This window comes from Oncorhynchus keta, chromosome 28, assembly GCF_023373465.1.
Source record: "Oncorhynchus keta strain PuntledgeMale-10-30-2019 chromosome 28, Oket_V2, whole genome shotgun sequence".
In the NCBI taxonomy this organism is placed as follows: domain Eukaryota; kingdom Metazoa; phylum Chordata; class Actinopteri; order Salmoniformes; family Salmonidae; genus Oncorhynchus; species Oncorhynchus keta.
The window spans coordinates 20,521,035-20,544,306 of record NC_068448.1 but is presented as its reverse complement, the minus strand read 5'-3'; the positions used below and the strand labels follow the sequence as shown (position 1 = coordinate 20,544,306).

Below are 23,272 nucleotides of genomic sequence, written 5' to 3'. Positions count from 1 at the left end.
ATGGAGCACAGCTATGACGGGGAGTGACTTTTCGTAGCAGGTTAGGGGAGCATTTTAACTAACCTTTATTCTAAACTTAACCTAATTATCCTAACCTGCCACGTTAATTATCCTAACCTGCTACGAAAAAGTAACTAATAGTCAAAACCATAAATCACAGCTACTGAGTTCAAATAGCCTAATAATGATAGAAATATCAATATGTTAACATGATATAATGAAAATTCATGTTCATACTAATGCTCAATAATTATTGTCATAATATTCACCATTATAATGTAATATGGATTAGATTTTCCCAGATGTTCATAAATATTTCACCCATTTAATTCACTCTTGTATGCTGCATTTGAAGCTGATTTGAGTATTGCGTTTTCCCATGAGAGAGAAGCTAAATGACTGCTCTGTGGGGAGGAAAGACTGGACTGGTGGATACTGGATCAGAGCTAACATCAGTCGTTAAATGGGGCAGTCGTCACTAGTTATCAAATCCACAAGGTATAAACGCCACCTATTTAAAAATGTATCTTCAAAAAATCTGATTTTTAAACCCAACCACACTGTTAACCTTATGTCTAACCCTAACCTTAAATTAAGACCAATCTTTTTTTTTTTTTTACAATATAGCTAATTTTGACATTGTGGCTGTGGTAACCGCCATGTGCGCGTTGATTTACAGCCAGGTGAAGAACGTCAGTTGATATTCATTGGCTAGTAGGTACATTTGAAATGCAACGCGCCTGCCTTGCTTCTTGTACACACTTCCAGGAGTTTAGCGTGAGATAACCCAAACAAAAGAATAACTAACTTGATCATCCAGTGCAAAAACAGAGGTCAAAACATTTGGCTGTGCAAAGATTTTTCTGTTTTGTCTGCCTTTTTTCCCATTAGTGTGGTGGACTCAAACGGTATGTAGTGGCAGCTAACTTTAGCATGCTAGTAGCTAACTTAGCTGTACAAGTAGTTTTTTAAATTCCATATCACCAGCAATGTTGGCTAGCTACTGTAGCCAGCTAACGTTAGCGTCTGAGCTAAATCTACTGTTGCTTTCCTTCCATTGTATGTTGTATGTGCAGGTTTTAGCTAATTTGGGTGATTTATGTGGCAAATTTGGTTCGCTAATATTGGGAAATTGCATCTTATTTATTCTGTGCTATTTTTTGGATTAGGAAAAGACAGTTGATCTGTTCATCATAGTTGGTTGGCTATGATGAATTATCAGCCAGGGTTCACCACCACCAGACACTTTCGCCCATCCGCAATTAGCCTGGGGACGAGGTTATTCACCTATTGACATTTAGCAAACTTATTTTCAGAGGTTTCTATGTGCCCTTATTTTTCTCAGAAGATGGACGCTCCTGTGTTAAACCTACACAGCTTGTTTGACAATCTGCGGTCTCATGTTGACATACTCAATGAGAGCATTGAACCCCGTAAGTAATTGTATTTAATTTGATTTGACATTAAGATTAATAGTATAGACAATGCTGGACAATATATATTCAAAGCTACCACACCTTTATTGTGCATTTTCTCGTATCAGAGTTCATCCAGATGGCCCTCATCTTTGAGGACTGTCGTCGTAGATGGCTCAGGTTTGAGCAGGACCTAGGGTCCTGCAAGGAAGTGCTTGCCAAAGCAGAAACTGAGAGGGGAGCCCTGGAAGTCAAACTCAAGCATGCTCGCAATCAAGTCGACGTGGAGATCCGCAGGCGCCAGAAGGCGGCAGAGGCTAACTGTGAGAAGTTGGTGTGTATTCACAGCAAGTCTAACTCATATTTTATTTTATTCTCGTCACTGGTACCCTCAGACTGGTTCACTCTTCTCTGAAGAAACTGTTGAATGGCTTTAAACAACTCCTCTCACCTTCCTTCTCCCTGTGTTCTGTTGTGTTACAGGACCGTCAGATCCAGCTGATTCGGGAGCTTCTAATCACTGAGGGCTCCAGCAACAGCCTCAAGCTGAATGAAGAGCAGCGTTCTTCTCTGGCTTTCCTCAACGCTCGATCTCCGGCAGCACGAGCCAACCTTAACACCAGCAAAAGTTAAGGATCCCTTGCTAGTGTCTTGCTCCTCTTCCAGAGTTTGAAAGCTTATCAAAGCATTTTCTGTTAACATATCAACATCTGAAGTGTTACAGTATTTAATTTTGTTTTCCATAGATTGCAGACCATAGATGAGTCTGCCTCCATTTTATCAGACATCAGCTATGATAAAACGGATGACTCTCTGGTAAGCTTGTATCTTTGTCTTGTCTAAATTCTTGAGCCTCTGAATCATCAATTATGTTACTCATAGCCAAACCATTAGCAGGGAGAAGGGCTAAGACAACCAATACAATATGTAATTGAGACGATAATGTGCTATATACACTACTTGACCAAAACAATGTGGACACCTGCTCATTGAAACGCTCATCCCAAAATCATGGGCATTAATATGGAGTTGGCCCCCTCCCCTCCCCTCCCCTTTTTGCTGCTATAACAGTCTCCACACTTCTGGGAAGGCTTTCCACTAGATATTGGAACATTGCTGCGGGGACTTGCTTCCATTCAGCCACAAGAGCATTAGTGAGGTCTGGCACTGATGTTGGGCGATTAGGCCTGGCTCGCAGTTGGCGTTCCAATTCATCCCAAAGGTGTTCGTTGGGGTTGAAGTCAGGGCTCTGTGTAGGCCGGTCAAGTTTTTCCACACCGATCGCGACAAACCATTTCTGTATGGGCCTTGCTTTGTGCATGGGGGCATTGTCATACTGAAACAGGAAAGGGCCTTCGCCCAAACTGTTGCTACGAAGTTGGAAGGACAGAATGTAGTGTGCTGTAGTGTTAAGATTTCCCTTCACTGGAACTAAGGGGCCTAGCCCGAATCATGGAAAAACAGCCCCAGACCATTATTCCTCCTTCACCAAACTTTACATTTGGCACTATGCATTTAGGCAGGTAGCGTTCTCCTGGCATCCGCCAAACCCCGATTAGTCTGTCTGACTGCCAGATGGTGAAGGGTTCATCACTGCGTTTCCACTGCTCCAGAGTCCAATGTCGGCAAGCTTTACACCACTCCAGCCAACACTTGGCATTGCGCATGGTGATCTTAGGCTTGTGTGCGGCTGCTTGGCCATGGAAACCCATTTCTTGAAGCACCCGACAAACAGTTATTGTGCTGATGTTGCTTCCAGAGGCAGTTTGGAATTTGGCAGTGAGTGTTGCAACTGAGGACAGACTATTTTTTACGCGTTACACACTAGGTGGTCCCGTTCTGTGAGCTTGTGTGCCTACCACTTTGCGGTTGAGCCGTTGTTACTTCTATACGTTTCCACTTCACAATAACTGGGGCAGCTCTAGCAGGGCAGAAATGTGACGAACGGACTTGTTGGAAAGGTGGAATCAAATGACGGTGCCACATTAAGTCACTGAGTTCTTCAGTAAGGCCATTCTACTGCAAATGTTTGTCTATGGAGATTGCATGGCTGTGTTTTAAATTTTAGACACCTGTCAGCAACGGGTGTGGCTGAAGTAGCCTAATCCACTAATTTGAAGGGTTGTCCACATACTTTTGTGTGTGTATATAGTGTATTTGCAATAATGAACCCGGTCCGTTCGTTTGATTAATCATTCCAGGACTGGGACTCCAGTCCATCATGAGAACTGTGCGGCTGAAGAAACGTGAAAAAAGGGTAAACTAAGTGTATTGGATGCAAAATATTTGCCAGCCATTTCTTGAACATCTATGTGTGGAGTTTTTAAGATTTTAGCCCTCTTCATTACAGCGCTCTACCTCTAGAAATTTCACTGACGGCCCCCCAAGTGCTTCCAAAAGGTCTCGATCAACAGGCAGAACGTCTGAGAAGGTAAAGATTTTAGTTTAATTTCTATAGATAACTGAGAGCTGTTACTCGATATACTGTTGAAGTTTACAGTGATTTGACTGATGTTATGTTTCATGGTCGTAGGGAAATGAGTCTCTTGTGGCCAAGACCACAGTGACCGTGCCTGCTGACGGAGGACCCATCAAAGCCGTCTCTACTATTGAGGCTGTTCCCTACTGGACCCGGAGCAGGAGAAAAACTGGTTAGAGCTTTTACTCATTTACTGTGGATTTGATCAACTTTAAAATGGAGGATTGTATTTTACTCAGAGTTAGTATTGTATGTTGAAGCATGATAGGATATTCAGTTGGAAAGATGCAGGCAGCTAGACTATATTAGTTTATCCTTGACAATGTGACAAATGTATGTTCATAACTCATCAGAACTGCATTGTCAGACTCTGATCTGTATTTTACCTTTGTCTGTCTGTCTGTCCTGTCTAGCTACACTGGAGTGGGATTCTGAGTCAGTCAAGTCTGAGGATGTCATGCCCAACCGGCCAGAGAGCGATAGCAGGCCTCAGGAACCCAGCACACCCCAGGGCAACGGGAGTGTCCGTAATCACACATTTGTCTCCAAAGCGGTAGGAATGTAATTTGTTTTCAGACAGAGAGGGTTATTGTATGGGTGACTTGAGATTAATTTAGCAAGGCAGAAAATGTTGGTTCTTATTTTCGAGTTAAAAGCTTTATTGTACCGCATGCACAGGTAATCAAGCCTGAGTCGTGTGTGTGCCTTGTGGCAAGAGGATCAAGTTTGGGAAGATCTCCCTGAAGTGTCGTGACTGCAGACTGGTCACCCACTCAGAGTGTCGTGAACTCTGTCCCCTGCCATGCATCCCCATCCTGGGTGGCACTCCTGTCAAAATTGGAGAGGTAAGGGGAAAATTCCATTGTACTTCTCTGCTTGTATTCTAATACTTTTATTCTGATGTAAATCTTTTCTTCAAAGATCTCTTGAGTTTAGTTCAGTGGGATAAACATTCTCTTTTACTTTTATTTCCTTCCCAGGGCACACTTGCAGACTACGTCTCCCATGTCCAATCTCCCATGATTCCCTCTTTGGTGGTGCACTGTGTCAATGAGATTGAGCAGAGGGGCCTACATGAGGTGAGTGTTTTTGTCTCAATCTCACACTGGGCTGAATCATTACTGCCTTTCATGGCTTAGTTTGTGCGGCAGGTAGCCTAGTGGTTAGAGCGTTGGGCCAGTAACCGAAAGGTTGCTAGATCAAATCCCAGAGATGACAGGGCAAAAAGAATGTTGTTCTGCCCCTGAACAAGGCAGTTAAACCACTGTTCCTAGGCCGTAATTGTAAATAAGAATTTGTTCTTAACTGACTTGCCTAGTTAAATAAAGGTTAAAATATAATACAAACAATTAGTTTATACAGTAGAATTTATAGCTTCTGTGTTTCACGCTTTCTAAGGCTTTAAGTTTCACCATGCTCTTTCTTTTCACTCCCAGACTGGCCTCTATCGGCTGTCTGGTTCTGACCGCACAGTGAAGGAACTGAAGTATACGTTCTTGCGAGGGAAGACTGTCCCGCTGCTCAGCAAGGTGGAAGATATCCACTGCATCACTGGCCTCCTCAAGGACTTCCTCAGGAACCTCAGAGCCCCTCCTTACTTTCCGCCTCAACCGCACCTTCATGGAGGCTGCAGGTAGGTGTTGGCTCTATAGCGATAAAACTCTATCAGTCTCTGTGGTTTGTTCGGCCAGTGGTCGACTTAATAAAGGTGTCTTTTGGTTGTTTTGCATAGCCATTTTGTGTTGGGGCACGCTGAATGTTTTGGTTAGTAATAATTAATGTGGTATATTTCAGTGTTCATTCATGGTATTCTTAGTCACCAGTAACTATAGTTACTAAGTCTATGCAATGTCACATTATTCCTCTACAGTAAAACATTTTTTTCCCCTGCTACTCAACTTCTGTGATCTCTACATTGCACTCTTTGTCCTCAGAGCTTGTGGATGAGGATAACAGCATTGCCCTGATGTACCAGACCATCAGTGACCTGCCACAGGCCAACAGAGCCACCCTGGCCTTCATGGCCATTCATCTCCAGAGGTGAGCATCTGCTGTACATTTAACTATGAGCTCTGCTTACTCACTTAATTGTATATGAACAACCAAGCCTTTCTTGACATGTCTTGTAGAAAGAGGCCATGCTTGTTGCATTCTGTGACAGGTGTTTTTCCCTACATCCTTATTGACTCCATAAACTCTTTCAGGGTCACCCAAAGCCTGGACACTAAGATGGATATCTCCAATCTGGCACGGGTGTTTGGGCCTACTATCGTTGGCCATGCAGTGCCTGACCCAGAGCCCATGACAATCATACAGGACACCAAACGCCAGCCCAAGGTAAGACACATTACAACAACACAGCTCTTGTTTTAAGTGGCAGTATTTCTTCACAAAAACACATGGGCTGCAAAAGTGACATGATTGCCATTTTTGTTCAAAAACAATGTCTTAGTCTTGCAAGTTGTTAGATCTGTTTTGCCTGCTTGGAAGATGACGACGCAATAGGCTGTAATTCGTTTCAATTCAATAAAACTGTAAATATCCCCTCACGAGTGATTTTATAGTAGTTATTGTTTTTCTATTGTTACCCAGGTTATTGAGCGTCTGCTGGGCCTGCCGGTGGAGTACTGGTTCATGATGGTGGACCTTGACCAGCTGCAACCTGATCACATGATCATCAAGAACGCTAACTATTATACCCCTGACCAGAAAGGTGAGCGAGTGCATGAGTCTAGCAAAGCGTTATCTCGGCAACCCAAAACCAAATCTCTAGTGATGCACCGACATGACATTCTTGGCCGATACCGATATCCGATATTTTAAATTTTTGCGGCGTTTTAAACATTTTAGTACAGTTAAATAGTTAACACACTCACATGGATGCAGTGATCTAAGGCACTGCATCTCAGTGCAAGAGGTGTCACAACAGTCCCTGGTTCGATTCCAGACTGTATCACATCCGGCCATGATAGGAAGTCCCATAGGGAGGCACAAAATTGGCCCAGCGTCTCCGGGTTTGGCCAGGGTAAGCCGTCATTGTAAATAAGAATTAGTTTTTAACGGACTTGCCTAGTTAAATAAAAGGTTACACACACCACATTGACCAAAAAGTTATATTGTGCATTTACATATGTCCCCATTACCAGTAAAACATAATCAAAACCTATTTCTTTCACTTACTTGCTGTCTCGTTGTACATTTGTTTCCCTCTCAACCAGGATTTGTATGGACCGCCGTTTGGGTCTTCGCGTGTCAAAAAACATGCATGTCAAATAACGCGTTCATTCGTTTTTAAGTAGTTATTACACATTGATTGCACTATCACTCATATTTCATATGTCACAACGATTCATCAATGCGTATTTTATGATGCTGTTAAAGTTGTCTCGCGCACCTACAATGCTGGTCAGAAATAAAAGCGAGCTAGTTCATGGATGCATCCAATGTTCTTCCCCAAAAACATGGCAAAACCTAATCTGTTTTAGAGGCTATAGTTAAAGTCGGAGGTTTACATACACTTAGGTTGGCGTTTTTCAACCACTTCACAAATTTCTTGTTAACAAACTATAGTTTTGGCAAGTTGGTTAGGACATCCACTTTGTGCATGACAAGTATTTTTTCCAACAATTGTTTACAGACAGATTATTTCACTTATAATTCACTGTATCACAATTCCAGTGGGTCAGAAGTTTACATACACTAAGTTGGCTGTGCCTTGAAAAATCTTTGAAAATGCCAGAAAATGATATGTCTTTCGAAGCTTCTGATAGGCTAATTTACATCATTTGAGTCCATTGGAGGTATACCCGTGGATGTATTTCAAGGCCTACCTTCAAACTCAGTGCCTCTTTGCTTGACATCATGGGAAAATCAAAAGAAATCAGCCAAGAACTCAGAAAACAAATTGTAGACCTCTGGTTCATCCTTGAGAGCAATTTCCAAACACCTGAAGGTACCACGTTCATCTGTACAAACAATAGTATGTAAGTATAAACACCATGGGACCACACAGCTGTCATAACGCTCAGGAAAGAGATGCTGTCTCCTAGAGTACTTTGGTGCGAAAAGTGCAAATCAATCCCAGAACAACAGCAAAGGACCTTGTGAAGATGCTGGAGGAAACGGGTACAAAAGCATCTATATCAAAGTAAAATGGTTTCATATCGACATACCCTGAAAGGCCGCTCAGCAAAGAAGAAGCCACAACTCCAAAACCGCCATAAAGACAAGACTACAGTTTACAACTGCACAAGGGGACAAAGATTGTACTTTTTGGAGAAATGTCGTCTGGTCAGATGAAACAAATAGAACTGTTTGGCCATAATGACCATCGTTATGTTATTAGGAAAAGGGGGAGGCTTGCAAGCCGAAGAGCACCATCCCAACCGTGAAGCACGAGGCTTGCAGCATCATGTTGTGGGGGTGCTTTGCTGCAGGAGGGACTGGTGCACTTCACAAAATAGATGGCATCATGAGGCAGGACAATTATGTGGATATATTCAAGCAACATCTCAAAACATCAGTCAGGAAGCTTGGTTGCAAATGGGTCTTCCAAATGGACAATGACTCAAGCATACTTCCCATACAGCATACTTGCATAGTTGTGGCAAAATGGCTTAAGGACAACAGTAAAGGTATTGGAGTGGCCATCACAAAGCCCGGACCTCAATCCCATTGAACATTTCTGGGCAGAACTGAAAAAGCGTAACGAGCAAGGAGGCCTACAAACCTGACTCAGTTACACCAGCTCTGTCAGGAGGAATGGGCCAAAATTCACACAATTTATTGTGGGAAGCTTGTGGAAGGCTACCTGAAATGTTTGACCCAAGTTTAACAATTTGAAGGCAATGCTACCAAATGCTAATTGAGTGTATGTAAACTTCTGACCCACTGAGAATGTGATGAAAGAAATAAAAGCTAAAATAAATCATTCTCTCTACTATTATTCTGACATTTAACATTCGTAAATAGTGGTGATCCAAACTGACCTAAGACAGGGAATTTTTACTTGGATTAAATGTCAGGAATTGTGAAACTGAGTTTAAATGTATTTGGTTTATGTGTATGTAAACTTCCGACTTCAACTGTATATAGCTAGGGGTCATCTAAAATTTTATATATATATATATATGAATGACAGTTATTTTTTATTTAATGGTGGTCGGACCGATCTATGTGAAGCTAACCACAATAGTGGACTTTGCGATTAGCTTTCAAAATAAAAGTGTCATTGACAGTGATGCAAATTAATACAAATAGATCAGGTTGCAATGTTACATAAAATCAACAAAACACAATCAAACGACAATTTGTTAGTTTGACAAATCTGAAATCACACTATGTATAGTACTTGGAATTCCATTGGGGGCATACTTATTTCACTGTACAGCCTTACCTATGGATTGTGGATCAATGACATGGTATCAGTCAGCTCATATTGTGGGACTCTGAAACAACTGTGAATTGAGCCACATGTATTGAACACTGTTCCAGAAGAAAAACAATACTGCATAGATGTTTTGGAGTCTGATAACTCTGAGGAGGACATTGGGAAAACTAATCTTGGGTATTGAGTAGACTGATACCTAAGGATTGGGGATCATTGAGGTAAAGCTGTACAGTGCAATATAAAAGTCAGTACACACAATAGGCTGACTGGGTAGGTATTCTGCCCTTGAGTTGCGTTCCCATGCAAAACTAGACAGATGGCTAACAATTAAGTCTTCAATAAAACTCCCAAGGCGTGACTTTTCTTGAATGAATATATTGAAAACGTTTGTTGTGAAACTGCAAAATACAGAAAATAATATACTTTAGTATTCAATTCACACCGACATACTGTAGCTGTACATTAAACATTTGAAGTTGCATAAATACAAAGCACGTGCTAAGGTACCATGCATCTGGCATGATGCCAAACCATATAGCGAATTGTTACTCATATGGTAATTGGCTCCTTTCATTACTCGAATGTACAACCATCTATGTAGAATAACAAAGCATATTACACTAGAAACAGTAACAAAACTACAGTATTGTATATTTTACCATTCGTTTGCATGACGCACGAGCAAAGTAATACAGCTAACGACATACATTAAAGGCATTGCAATTTGTGAGTAAATGCAACCAACATTGATATGTAAGCAACTCTATCAATAACAAGATTATCATCATTAGCTAAATGCTTGAATCGAACTTACAAACAAATATTTTCCAAGGCTGAAGCATGACAAGAAATAACTACATTGAAAGACCTGCACCATAGCGTTGTTTGTAGCTGCTTCTATGCGTGCAGAACAAATTCTCTACTTCCTGTTTGCATAGTCTTTCTAAGTACCAGAAAGCTCCACTAGGGGGCAAATAACACCATTGAACACAATGAAAATCCAATTTAACCATTGTAATAAAATAATGTTACCTTCTAACAGGTTGGCAGCACAGTAGGTGATTTCACACAGTCCTGCGATAAGAGCTACAATGCTAATATTTGCGATGCAGCTAGCTGGCTGCTTATAAATTAAATTTTTGGCAACTGGGTTAAGTAGCTGGCTAGCTATGTATTTTCTTGAACTGAAGTTCAATTTCAATAGGTCGAACAACAAGTAGCTACCTAGCTAATACTTACAAGGATTCCTAAATCATTGCAAAAAATAATGAAAATGGCTGCATTTTTTTATTGGTCATTGTTTTCAGGCTGGTTGTATTGGTGCTAGCTAGGTACCAAGCTAAAGCTAGCTAGCTACCCCAGAAGTTGCGGTCAAACAAATAATGCTTTATTACCAACGCGGTATTGTAAACACATCGTTTGTGGCCGGTGTTTGCTTGTTTACAGGCTTTTTTTGTACAGCTTTGACAGTGCTACTAATACTAGTGGTGGCGCTTGTCTTGCACGTGCAAATTCAGAACACACAACATTCTATAATAGAACTGTGTTATTTAACGTGTCAAATAGTGTTATTTGACATGTATATTTTTCAACACGCAAATACCCAAATGGCGTTCCATAGTTGGTTGTGAAGCTATTACTGTGTAACTCTATTAGGAAAACATCTGAAAAATAGCACACTTGATAGTGTGTACTGGTGCTCGACCAGTCACGAAAGCCAAAATCACCCAGGACAGAGAACGGTTGATTTTCAAGGGCAATGAATTCCATTATCTTGGCTTTAATGGATTTCGCCTTTGAGTTGTCTCGCTGAAATTTTCTTACTCTTTCAAATGACTGCTCGATCCACACAGCAGCCATTGTGGGCTAGGTTAGAAATGCTGTGTAGCGTCATTACGTCATGTACCTACGTTTTACATAGGTATGCACGTCAGCTTTGACATCGGTTTTGCACATCACCGTTAAACTAGACATCGGGGCGATACCAATGTTGGCACTTTCAGCTAATTTCGGCATCCCTACACATCTCTATTAGGTTATTGTGTTATTATGTGGAAGATTTAAGGATTTTTATTTATTCATAAGAACTAATGAACATATACAGCTTGGTAACAAACTGTGGTAATGTGACTAATGTTGACTGTGTTAATATTGTTCAAGTGAGCATGCTGGGTCCCCTCACAACTCCAGAGCACCACCAGATGAACAAAACCCCGTCCTCCAGCTCCTTGGGTCAACGCATGAGGTCCACCCTGAGCAAGACCACGCCCAAGTAAGCACTCTGTGCTGTCATGCATTTAAATTATTCAGAATTTTGTGTTGTAGGTCACTGTAATGTGTATGAAGATCCTGTCTGAAGGACTTGAGTTGTCACTAGTCTCGAAGCAAACACCATTGGTCTATAAACCTGACAGTCTGGAGTACATTTTCACCTAATTATCAGCTTGTAAAGGTGAATGACATGAGTCAATTTTTCACCGAAGTCTTAATTCACTTCCTTGTAACTTTGGTTTCTGTTGACTAATGCTAATACTGCCTGACTAATATGTGTGTGGTGTTATAACTTTCAGATTTGGGAGTAAGAGTAAGTCTGCTGTGGTAGTGGGATTCCCCAGTCGCCCAGGAAACTTCTTTGCATCTCCGCTCCTCAAGTAATCCAAAGCAGCCGCAGGGCAGCTCTATTCACCTAATGGGAAATAAATGCAATACCTAGCAATAGCAACTTATTTGCTGAGACAAATGCTTCCACAGACGCTGTAAACACGTATTTTGTGTTTTTATATTTCAAAATGCTACAATTTTAGTATATAACAGGATATTTTTCCAACCAAAAGGGAAGGTCTCTTTTGGAGCTCTGATTTAAAAAAAAAAAAAAAAAATGTTAAGATTAAATGTTAAATCAAGATTTAACATAACCTCAGGCAATGAAACCTACTAGGTTTGTAGATACAATGAGGTTTGCAGTATCTTTCTGTGATTTATTTACAAAGGATGTTGAACATTGGTTGAGAATACGCACGTCTGAAACTTGGCAGGTGATTCTCTTATATGTAACATGCAATTTAACTTTCACATTACCAGTTAGAAAACAACATTCCATAGAGCTTTTTATGCCGAACTTGGAGTTATTATTGCATGTGGCATTTTAAAAAGTATTTTCCTGTTAATTTATAAAATCACCTTTTGTAACGTCTACATGCTTAAGCAGTTTGATTGTACATGTTTCACTCAATTTGTCTTTTACATACTCAAGACTAGCCACAGTGTAGTAATATTAATTTGGTACATTTGATAAATATCTGCAGTATTCTTTAGCAATAATCAACTAACTTTAAGGTAACCATGCAGCTGTATGCTTGGTGACTTGAGAAAATGTTGCAACTTGAGGATACATTTGAGAGAAATTCACCTTCCCTTGTTTCCTTTCCTGAGTGTTCTAAAAATATAACTTACAGTATTGGCCAATATGACTCTGTTTGCACAATGGGAGGTTGGTTCTGACTAATGTTCTGCACCTCTAACTGCATAGAACGCTTGAATGTTGCATCAGAGAACCAGAGTGTAGAAATGGTGGCATTTCAACAAGAATGTCAAATTTGCTTTGATCAAAGATTTTTGTGGACCAGTATTTAAAATTGTCTTTGTTTCATTATTGCATTTTCTGGTATTGCTGAAAACTTGAACAAAAGCACATGATGGTATACAGATCATTTTGAAGGCAGCAGGGGACCTGTCAGGTCTCTGCTCTACAATGTGTTCTGTTACACCAATCTTGACACTAGCTCCCAGGAAGGGAAAATGTAATTCTACGGTGTTAGGAATGAATTGGTCCTAGATGACATGCACAGAAACACTGTACAAGTAGGTCTACTGCATGAACTGCCTTTTTACATGCCTGGAATGGTAGTGTTAACAAATTTTAAAGAGCATATGAATTTGCCTATGAACATAACAGCAAGCTATTGCACAGCAATTGCATGAAAAGGAGTTTATATCAAAGCATTTGTTCCACATTTAGAATGTCTGTCAAGGCTGGGTGTTCTCTGAACAATATGTTTCATACAATGAAGTTTCGGTGTGTGTGCTTCGAATGAGAGACTGTTGGAGAGAACCAGCACACTGGGTGCTTGATGATTAGTGGTCCTGTTCAGAAAGTTTCCCCTTGAGCCAGAACATCCTATTAGAAAGTGTGCAACATCAGAACTCGGGAATTGGCCAGAGGAGTGTTCTGGAAGGCAGAGTCTGAACCCCGCTTCTCCGGGATGGGAATGCCACTAACGTGACACAGCAGGAACCATACAAACAGAGGAGTTGGCATACTGGGGACCCTTCATCACAGACGAAGCAGAGCCAGAGTCCAGACCACTGCAGTATCTCCCCAAGGTAGTTAGGGTGCTGGCTGTCACCCCACAGCCCGCTCTGGATGAACTTTCTCTGGGGAGGCTGGATTGAGGCTATTCCCTGTGTAAATTAATATACTATAAAATGAACATACAAATACAGGAAGTTTATTCAATGTTTTGAGAGTGGTCGTGACTCATGTTTGCAGCACTTTGTAGCGAGAATACTTCCCCACTGCATCCATGACGATTATAAAAAGGTCAACCTCCCCTAAGGAAGCCCACCAGGCTGACTCACAGCATTATCTGGGTTCCCTTTGAAGAGCCACTTGTGATGGCCTCTGTGACAAAGGCACGGCTCCATATCCCCCAGCCCAGATAGTCCATCAGGCCCTGCTCACTGTTCAGCATGAGGGTGGGCAAGCGCGTCAAACACCCAGACAACTGAAAGGTAGAGGAATAAATAATTGACTGAACCATTGGTAGAATATATCAAAAGATGTCTAAATAATATTTTTACACGTCAAGATTATGCACCTACTCAACAAGACATTCACCTGGGACCAAAATAGAAGAAAACATTTGCAAAAGAGTACTGTATACTATCAGTGTGCAATGTTAACACTAATTTATGTTCTCTCCCATTTGGGCACAACCCTGATATCAGTGGCTATCCTAATCTCATAAATGTATAAGGAGCAAATAAGACTGAGCAGTGAGTTAAAGTGGATTCTCGAATGGGCAATATCGGGTTGCTTAAGGATGATGGAAATCACTGTGGCTGAGTGAGAAAAATAAAAGCCGGTGACCATAATGATTCAAAGTACCTTGAACATTCCAGTACACAAAGAATATCCCTGGGCCGTCTCACATGGTTAAACCTGCGATCCTGGCCGTCCTTCACGATCCGCATGAAAAGGAATGTTCCAAGCCTGCAGAGGTTAGAACATGAGTACCGTTGTCACATTATCCCCAGCATTATTCATTAACCCAACCATAATGACTCACAACCATAAAGGGTTCTGCAACACTGTGTTGGCCCAAGGCTTATCCTTGGCTAAGACTGCTGAACTGATACACAACTTTGTTGAATGAAAAGCAAATCAGCAGAGAACACTAAAGCTCTGCAGGTGTTTATAACTGTTTTGTTCTTCTCCACTGATGGGATTGGATATTAGGTCACAGGAGGCTGCTGAGGGGAGGACGGCTCATAAAAATGGCTGTAATAGAGTGAATGGAATGGTATCAAACACATGGAAATGTGTTTGAAAGTGATATCATTCCATTAATTCCTTTCCAGCCATTACTATGAGCCTGTCCTCCCCAATTAAGGTGCCACTGGCCGCCTGTGCACTAGATTGGAAACACTTTCACCCCGACTCTGTCAAGCTTACCTTACTCCCCATGCGGTTACCAATCCAGTCTGCACATTTTGCCTCAATTGACAAGAGTCCCTCCCCAATAGCGACTCAGGTGGGCAAGTAATATAAATGTGCCAGACCCTAAAAAATAGACGTTTCACAGTAAGGCGTGTTCAATTAATATTTTACCCAGTAGCCTACAGACAGTGACAATTAGCTCCAAAGTTCAAGGGTAAAACTTTTGATGAGCACATACAGAGCAGAGGAGCAGCACAAGAAGACAAGTTAAAGAAGCTTGTCAAGAAAGGCAATGAATTTGTTGCATTGACAAGGAATGCCCATTCAGTGTCTACAGGTAAGTTGCAGTGTTTTACATAACTAACTGTAAAGTAAATAGCTCATTCTGAATGGCACATACTGTCCCATCAGTTTTAACTTGCATTTTGACAGTTCATATGTAGACAGATCTGTTGTAACATATTACACTAGAATAAGGCAAAAGCCAACAACAATTGTCACATGCAATTGTCAAAATGCATGGGCCTACATGACTGTTGTTTTTTGGTTTAAGGCAATTCCATGGTAACAGAGTGATACAGTATGTTACAATATTGCTACGCCATTTTTGTCGATAAAACATCTGCTATGGTAATGGCCAATTCCACGATAACAGAGTGATGCTGATACACCCCGATTTTTCACTTTAAAATGTATACCAAACCAAAAAGAATGATTGCAAAGTTAAACAACTATGCACAATGATTACTTTTAACAATTTCAACTGAACCTCATGCAAAAACACATTTACTTGAAGAACATTGCAGATTTAAAGTTTGGTAACAGAATGGCAGTTTGTGCGGTTTGTGTAATCATAGGGTTACCAAACTTTGCATCAAAACAAAAAAAAGAATGACACATGCAATAATAACTCAGTTCAAGGCTATCAAAAATGTTGTGACAGAATGATGGCAAACTGTCATTATTACCAAACTTTGCATTTGTAAATGTGTTTTTGTAATTTTTTCCGTGGAAATTGTTAAACGTAGTCATTGTGCATATGTGTTTAGTTTAACTTTGCAATCATTAATTTTTGTTTGGTATACATTTTAAAGTAAACATCTGAGTTTCAGCATCACTCTTATCGTGGAATTTCCCTTTACCATAGCAAATGTTTGATGATCGACAAAGGGCGTAACAATATTGCATTGGTAAAATTGTAACATTGATCTACTGTACAAAGTTAAGTCGGGTGAGCTACAGAGTAACAATTTGTGGTAAACATATCACGACACAAATTGACCAATCTCGCGTTACAATTTGTGGCAAATCATCTTGGACTTTGGATCATTGCTTTAGCATTCTTATTTATAGAGGCTTGCAAGGGTGACTAAATCAGTTGGTGGTAATGTTGAAGTAAACTGGGGTGTATTCATTACCTCTTGCAACGGAAACCGTTTAAATAAGTGGTTTTGTAACATTGATATTCATCAGATACAAAATGCTATACTTTCATTAATGGAAAATAAAGCCTAATTCCATTGCAAACATTTTGTTTTGACCGCATTATTGTTTATTTAGAATAGGCCTATGCCCAAACCTAATAGATTCGATTACTTATTCAACCAATGGTTGAAATCGTAGCGATTCCCTGCAAACACGCCTCGGCATGAATTGGTATGCTTCAAATCAACATGTTATATACCTGCTATATCATAAAACTTCTCTGTTTTGAGAGCTCCTGATATGGCCCATCCAGTCCACTGGATTCTCAGGTCTGTAGCTGCACATTTTCCTATCGTACTCCCTTTATCAGGTCCAGTAAATTATATAATATCAAATGGTATTCTGACATCGGACCAGCCCCACTATCTTGAAACAGTCCTGTGTAAAGTTCACTTCCATAGTATGTAGGCGTGGCCAACGACAATTTGATAAGACATAGGCGGCGTCTTCTTCTTTGGTGAGGTTTAACAACCGTTGGCATCCAATATGTTGCATTACGCCCCCAATTGAACTATAGTATAGCTCAATTACACTTTGTGATACAAAATCGTAAAGGGGAAGTGGGAAAAATGAAAAATATAAATATATTTTAATTACCCTACCAACTAACTATATACTCATTCAAACCCATCACCTTTACTTTAACCCAATCTTATCCTACCCCAGGCCAACGCCCTGAGAGGATTGGACACTACCACTCAGCACATGCTGTAACTCTTCTGAAGTAAAATCTCGTACTCCCAAATACCTTTCTGCAGCTGCCACCACAACATATATTTTCTGTGATTTGTGTTCAATTTCTGCAGTACAGTTGATAACCATTGCTATGAACGCTAAGAAGCCAACTTTACTGAAGCATACTGTATATTGTTCATTGGTCTATCCCTCGTTGCTCGCACAGATATCCACAGCAACATGTGCACCCCAACAGTTGACACACCACTTTATCCACCATAACGACACAATCCTCAATCCCATGCCTTCCTGCACACTTCCCACATCCTGGAATTTCCCTCATACACACTGTTGTGACACGACTATAAATGTTGCACCTGAAACAGTGCAGTGGATTCGCCACAAAAGCTTTAACAGGATAACTGATATATCCTATCATGACCTTGTCGGGTAAAGACTGACTCAAAAGGACTGACAGTGACTCCTCTGTTTCACCACACTCACCATCGGGTCTGCGTCGCACCAAACGGTGGGCGTCACAAACACCAGGAATCTTCAACTTCACCTCCACACTAAACACTACACCAGAAATAGCTCATTTTAATGGTGCCCTGTTCCTAAGAGCAAAGCAAGAAACAGATCTTGACCCAAGTTGTGTGACACGGAGCGCCCGCTAGTTCTGGTCAGAAGAAACACAAACAAATATAACAAGTCCACTACAGTTTACCTTCACTGATTCAACTGCACCCAACTCTTTCCCCACCAACCCTGAAACCACAAATGGATCCACCAAAAGGCAAGGATCCACTTTATCCAGAAATGTCACTCCTACTGGACCAAATGTATCTTTATCATAACCATATGCATCATTGCAAGGCTCGGGCTCCGAGCTCCTCACAACACCTTCTACCCCTTCCATTTCATCCCCAGAACTCAAACTGCCATCCAGCTCCACCTGTTTGAATTTGACACCAATCTTCCTTGACAACCTCTCACTTGTTATTTCTAGCTTCAACAGATTCAAACCCATCCTCTGCCTCCCTAGATCTCCTCTCTCTTTCTCTCCAATCCTCTGCCCTTAACCAATTACCTGACTCCTTCTGAAAATATTCAACTTTTCCAAGCCAAAATCTATTTTTAGCATCGAGAGAGACATGCTAAGCCCTGTACTCCCTCCTCTTCAAACTCAAGCCACCACCAGTTCACCTTCCTTCCTCCCAGGCTAATAATGCAATACATTAGTCAGACATAGGTGTTCTAAAAACACTGGGAACACAGGGGGACCCCCGAGTGGCGCTGCGGTCCAAGGCACTGCATCTCAGTGCTAGAGGCGTCGATACAGACCCTGGTTCAATTCCAGGCTGTATCACAACCAGCCATGATTGGGAGTCCCATAGGGTGGCACACAATTGGCCCAGCATTGTTAGGGTTTGGCTGGGGTAGGATGTCATTGTAAATAAGAATTTGTTCTTAACTGACTTGCCTAGTTACATTTTTTAAATGTAGTCATTAAAACTGCCATACATGTCTGATGCACTTTTGATCTTGAGCTTAATAGGCATCCATCCTGACTAATGTCTTAACTTGTCTTTCCTCAACCTCTACATTTCCAGGGATAAAAATCTCAACACCAGGGAAAAGGAGAAATTATGGCAGAGGGCAATGGTCCAAAAGGAGGCACTGGGGTCTTTGCTAAAAGATTCCAAAGGCAGCTGAGCAGGGGCAAAGAGAAGGTATACAGTTCTTTAACTTTCTCAATATAATGCACAATATTATTAAGTTGTTTGAGGTTTGACATGTATAGTATTCCCTACTTTGTAGGTCTTGCAGAAGTTTGGAAAGACAGTGGAGACCAAAGATGAAATATTTGAACAATGCCTCCTAAATCTGAATGACCAACAGGTAGTCACCATGACTGTACAGTACTACACAGAGATCAGACCACACCATGTGTATGAACCTGTAACGATAACCTTAAACAGATATGTGATTTATATTCTATAGAAAAGGCCTGTAAATGTGCCCCAGTAAATCCCATAGATGTATGTATAGCCTACAGACAAGATGAGTCACTCTATAATCTCTGTTTGCAGATTGATGGGAACCGGTTATACAAGGACCTGAAGATTTACCTTAGTTCTGTCAAAGGTAAACATTTGTTCAGTCCGTCTATGCTGTAAATTAAACGTGATCTGTATGATGTTGTCCATAAATTGCATGGTTTTCTATAGCTTTAGCACCATCAGTAGTGCCCCAGTCTGATAACATGTGATCCATGCTGTCGACTTTCCACAGGAATGCGGGAAGCTTCAAAACGTCTTTCCCAGTCTCTGTATGGTGTCTATGAGACGGACTGGGATGGAGAAGAGAACCTGGGGACCATTATAGAGGTCAGTCATAGCACTGCTGTATTATTAAGAATGGCATGCATGACTGTTGATTATTATGCAAATTTCTGTATAAAAAAAACATACATTTTCTCCATATGCCAACAGGGTGAAGACCTCCTGTGGAATGATTATGAGGCGAAGCTGATAGATAAGGCACTTTGCACCATTGAATCTTACATAAGCCAGTTCCCCGATGTCAGGGTAAGGATGGAAACACACACACACACTCCCTAAATATTTGATCTCACACGGGCATTATTCCTTTCCTCCAACCCCCCAGGAGAGGGTGGCCAAACGAGGCAGGAAGTTAGTTGACTATGATTCCTCCCGTCACCACTTGGAGGCGATGCAGAATGCTAAAAAGAAAGATGATGTCAAAATTGCCAAGGTCAGACAGACAAGATACCTCTGTCTACTTAATTTGCACAGCCATGATCATTTAAACAAAACTACAAACTCATCTCGTCATGGTGCTTCTCTCGGTACAGGCAGCTGAGGAGGTAAACAGAACCCAGATTGTCTTCGAGGACATCAACAGAGAGCTGAGGGATGAGCTCCCTGCTCTCTATGACAGGTAACGAGTCAGAAGTCCGCACATAGCCAAATAGCAGAATGACAAATGCATCATCAGATCAAGTGTGTATGAAAAAGTAGCGGACAATTTATATGAATAATGTTTTTTCTTCTCTTCATTTTGTTCCAAGTCGAATTGGATGCTATGTGTCAGTCTTCACAGCCATCTCAAATTTACGGGACACCTTCTTCAAGAAAATGACTACGGTATGTGCAGGTCATATTCTTCTCAATATCTGGGGTGGGAACATAGTGAAAAAAGCAGTTATTTGGGGCTTTGCTTTGGTTTATAAAAAACTTAACTGTTTTGTCAGCATTTAGGTAACAAAAGTCCTAGTTCTTTCAGTTTATATCTATTCTTAAACTGGTGTAATATCCTCTCTTTCAGTTCAACAGTTATTTACAGAATGTGATGAAGGACCTGAAGGATCAGCATCCAGACAAGGTGTTTGTCATCAAAGGGTTGAATCAGTAAGTTGGCTAGGATTTTACATCTCTCACCAGCCCTGTTTTTTTTTTAAATTAACTTTCCTCCCATTTTGAGTCTATCTATGAGCTGTGGTCTGGGATGAACGAAATAGTGAGTGTTACATAAAGCATAACGGTAATTAAAGCAAAGTAAGCGTATCAACATGTAGTCATCCTATCCCTCCTCTCACATATCTTTCAGGACTGGCTCTCTGAAGAGGCGATCTTTCATGTCCCCCAGGTCGTGGAGCGCTAGCTTCTCTGACTTCCATCAGAGTTATAGTCCGGGCAAGTCCGACACCCTCACTAGAGACAGGTCCAGTTTCAGATCCCTTAGTAGTCCTCGCTATGATGAGTCATTAACCAGCACCCTTGCAGTCTCCCCACGGTCCCCACCCACTAAAGAGCCCTTTTCAGAGGCCCAAGACCTGGATGCAGACTCCACCCGCAGTGAAGGCCCCACTGCAGAGAAGAAACCGGAATCTGAAAGCAGGGATAACACCACCACAAAAGGGGCCTCTGGCAGCGGCCAGAAGTCAGAAGAGAAACTGATGGAGGAAGAGAAGGATGTGAAAGAGAGAGAGCCTCCTTCAGACCAGCACTCCACCACCTCAGATAAGAAAGGAGAAGAAGAAGAAAGCTCTTCTGCGTTGACAGCGAGTACTTCCGATGTGACCAACTCCAATAACTCAGAGAATGTTGAGCTCCAGTCCTCGGCCATAGACACACCCCAGCTGACCATAGAGAGCCCTGTGGCCCCTGAGGACTCTGGGGCCCACGGTGTGCAGAACGGAGCGGCTTCTGATGGCTCCGATGCTGACGTGCTTGTCCAAAAGGTGAGACACACGCAACCTTTAATGACCTCTCGTATGTAGTACATTTGATTTACATGCCGGTCTACTCTAATCAAGACAGGCAGTATAATAATGGGATTCCATCGACTGCTGCTAGACCATTTGGATCTACTGGTATATAACTTTTCTTTTCTTTTCTTTTACTTTTAGGCAGCAAAATTACATATCCAGGAGCAAGAGGGTGTGAAAAATCCTGTGGTTTAATGAAGGATCTCTGAGGAAAAGGTTGTTACTGTCTAAAGTAACTGTAATTGAGTTATTATATTGAGTTTCTTATTTCCTGAGTTAACTGTCAAAATGTTTTGTATTTGATCACAGAACGAGTTATAGTAATTAGGGAGAGTGGATGAATACTGCACAAGGGAAAATAGGATCAATATGAAAAGCCTTCTCAATATTACTGGAGAGATATAAGAATATGTCCTGTTTCCACCTGCTGTCTAAGATCTGGAAGCTCTTGCTTGTGGACAATATACTTTCAATACAAATGTTTTGTTTTTTAATTAATATAATCAATGGTATGCCAATTTGTGCTTTGTTTATGGTTGTGCCAGTATTCACCCAATAACTTTATACACCCAATAACTTTATACACCCAATAACTGTGAATTGTATTTTAATTTAATTGTAGAGAAACAGCAAGTTCACTAAATTGTATTTGATTCAATTTGACATTCAGCTTTGCAAAACTGTATCTCATTTCATAGAGCCCACAGTGGAGGTGTCATAACCATAAAACCTAGCGGTCAAACAGGGAAATGGTTCCAATAATTTTTCCACCATACATTTTTTAGAAACACTTAAAATAAGGGCTGTGTTTCGTGTAGGCTTACCCTGGTGTGACATTTTTATAAGGTCCCCTTGTCCTAGAGAGATTTACACTGTTACACTGTCAAAATTTCATGCCAAGGTTTGTAATTGTTTCTGAAATCCCCTATGGGAAAAATGAATGGTAGAAAAACCATTGGAACCATTTCCCTGTTTGACCGCTAGGTTTTATTGTTATGACACCTCCACTTTATAATGTCTTGTTTAGTGTCACAGCTGTTAATTGAAAAACTAAAATCAAATGACTAAATCAAACAGTGGTGTAAAGTACTTAAGTAAAAATACTTTAAAGTACTACTTAAGTAGTTTTTGGGGGTATCTGTACTTTACTGTTTATATTTTTGACAACTTTTACTTTCACTTTATCACATTCCTGAAGAAAATAATGTATGTTTTACTCCATACATTTTCCCTGACACCCAAAAGGTACTTGTTACATTTTGAATGCTTAGCAGGATAGGAAAATGATCCAATTCACACACTTCTCAAGAGAACATCCCTTGCCATCTCTACTGTCTCTGATCTGGCAAACTCACTAAACACAAATACATCACTTGTAAATTATGTCTGAGTGTAGGAGTGTGCCCCTGGCTATCCATAAATAAATAAAAACACAAATTGTGCCATCTGGTTTGTTTAATATTTGAAATGATTTATACTTTTACTTTTGATACTTAAGTATATTTAAAACCAAATACTTTTAGACTTTACTCAAGTAGTATTTTACTGGGTGACTTTCACTTGAGTCATTTTCTATTAAGGTATCTTTACTTTCACTTTAGTATGACAATTGGGTACTTTTTCCATCACTGAATTCAAAGGTGTCTTGATTAATTTCGTTTTTATATAAAATGTCTCAAACATCTTTGTCCCGATACAGTGTCTTTTATTTGTGAGCCTATAACTAGGTTTCCGTCCATTAGGCACGGAAAACAGATTTTCATGCGAATATTATCAACAAAAACAACAACAAAAAATATATATTCACATATTTCCA

The 23,272-nt window shown here is 40.7% G+C and overlaps 2 pseudogenes; both read left to right on the top strand.

Moving 5' to 3' along the window:
* The first annotated feature begins 554 nt into the window (after positions 1–554).
* Positions 555–12,141, top strand: LOC118360774 (rac GTPase-activating protein 1-like; annotated as a pseudogene).
* A 2,890-nt stretch (positions 12,142–15,031) lies between these two features.
* LOC118360773 (bridging integrator 2-like) lies at positions 15,032–23,140 on the top strand (annotated as a pseudogene).
* Positions 23,141–23,272: the final 132 nt, after the last annotated feature.